Genomic DNA, 2,317 nt, shown 5'->3' with positions numbered 1-2,317 from the left:
GACGACTCGGGGAGAAGAACGCAGTCCATCCAATTCCTTCTGGGACACGGAGAGGGGAGGCTGTGGAAACAGGAGCAGTGTTTGGTGTGGCCTCCTCTCTGCCCTGCACGCCTTTCAGCGCTTTGAACCAGCCAAGAGCTTTCTCCAAGAGTGCAACGGAGCAGCTGCTCCTGCTGCCGGGTCTGGCTCTCTCCAGTCTCTGACCTTGCCTGCTTTTGTCCCTCTTGCTGTGCCCTCTGCTCCCTCAGGGCTCGGTGGCTGCTGCCCAGGACTGTGGGACTGGCACAGATCCAGGGGTCGAGACCTTCCTTTCTCTGCCCTTGGAGCTGCCTGGGCACAGCAGCCTTTTCCATCTGGAAGCTGCCCATGGACAGGGAGTCCCCAGCTCCGTTCCTTGCACAACCTCCAGGAGCCCAGGGCTGCCATCTCAAGTCCCTGCTGGCACTGGGGGCTCCCAGGTGGGCACAAGTGGGGCAGCACAGCAAGCAGGGAGCCTGCGAGTCTCTTCCAGCCCTGTCTGCTCAGAGTTTGGGCCTTGGAGCCTCAGGTGGCCAAAGGCAGCTGCTGCTGGTCCCTCTGTGTGCCCGTGTTTAGCAGTGCTGCTCCATCAGTCTGTGCCCAGCCACGGGGAAAAGCCTCAGCCCTGCAGGGCCAGGAGCTGCCGGGCTCTGCCTGAGCAGCTCAGCCAGAGGGAAGGGAGCTGCTCCCCACGGGAACCAGGAGCCAAGGGCTGGAGCACCTCGTTCTGGGGCAGAGCCCAAATTCTGTGAGGGAGTAACAGAGTTATTCACGTGCACTGGTGTGTCAGCACTGCAGGTGCTGTGCCTGCAAACACATGGCTTGAGATGTGCAAAAGAATTCTGCAACTCTTGGCTGGACCAGGATGTCAGCAGTGCTGAACTCCAGCTTAGTCCAAAGCAAACACTTTACACCTCTTCTCATATCTGCTAGATTTTTTACATCAGGGTATCCAGAGAAAAGTAAACAGAGGAGTAAATATTTTCATTGTTTATCAGAAATGCATCTCATTTTGCTGAACATTTCTTTTTCAGAATGTGTTATCTTCTTAAAAAAGAAAAAGAAAAAAGAAAAATAAAAAACCGAGAAAAATATTAAAGAGAAAAAAAAAGAAACAAATATGTAGTGAAATCTTCTTGAACTTTGGATTAAGAGGTAACCGATCTTTTTAAAAGGAGAACTCATTTAATTTGTGCATGTTCTGATGCCTGGATCCATCTTACGGACTGACATCAGCATCCATTTTAAAGACTTTGGGTTTTGTTTCCAATATTAAGATTTTTTTTTAATTGGAGTTGAAGCAATAGGAGGATGAGAGATGGATTGTGCACAACTGTTTCTTGAGGGCAAAAATATTGCAGTTTGAAACTTGGACCTAAAGTATTGAAAATGAAACTTACAAATCCCAGTGCGTTGTGTGACAGCAGCTTTTCCTATAGGATGTGCAGCATCACAAAGACTTCATCAGTGGGGTTGGGAGGGCTTGGAGCTTTGTCCTGTGCCACTCTGGGATGTCATGAACCAGGACTTCACCTGCCACCAGCCCAGGTCACCCTCTGCCACCGCAGCTCCTTGGGCCTTGTGTCCCCAAAGCAGACACAAAGTGTTTCTGCTGCTCCCCCGTTGCACAAACCCACAGAGAGCTGGGATTTTTCCAAGGCTCGTGTCTCCATTGGGCCATATTCCCAAAGAACCAGCAGCACATCCTGATGAATACGGCGAGTTACGTGGATGGTTGTCAGCTCCACTTCCTGCCTAGAAATCCTGAAACTGCTTCTAAATGCTGCTCCTTCAGCTCCTGGACACCTTCTCACACAGAGCTGGGAAAAAAATCCCCTGGCCACCGGCTAAAAGGTGAGTTATGCCAAAGTTAGAGCTCTGTGGGAAATCTCTCTCCCTCCCTGATGTTTTAATGTATCTGTACATGGGGGTGTGCATGGATGCGTCGTGTATACAAAGGAAGGAGCGTGCAAGCAACAGGACTGACACTTTCAGTGTCCATGCTATTCCATACCCATGGGTACAGAGACATTATGGAAAGCCTGGCACACTCAGAGCCTTCTGTCCATGGATACAGAGACATCCAAGAGCCCCTGGCACACACAGAGCCTTCTGTCCATGGGTACAGAGACATCCAAGAGCCCCTGGTACACACAGAGCCTTCTGTCCATGGGTACAGAGACATCCAAGAGCCCCTGGCACACACAGAGCCTTCTGTCCATGGGTACAGAGACATCCAAGAGCCCCTGGCACACACAGGCCTGGCACACACAGGCCTGGCAGCACAGGTGGCTTTCCC

The sequence above is a fragment of the Anomalospiza imberbis genome, chromosome 32, assembly GCF_031753505.1.
Source record: "Anomalospiza imberbis isolate Cuckoo-Finch-1a 21T00152 chromosome 32, ASM3175350v1, whole genome shotgun sequence".
NCBI classification, from domain to species: domain Eukaryota; kingdom Metazoa; phylum Chordata; class Aves; order Passeriformes; family Viduidae; genus Anomalospiza; species Anomalospiza imberbis.
The sequence above is the reverse complement of the archived record's forward strand: the minus strand, read 5'-3'. Positions refer to the sequence as shown.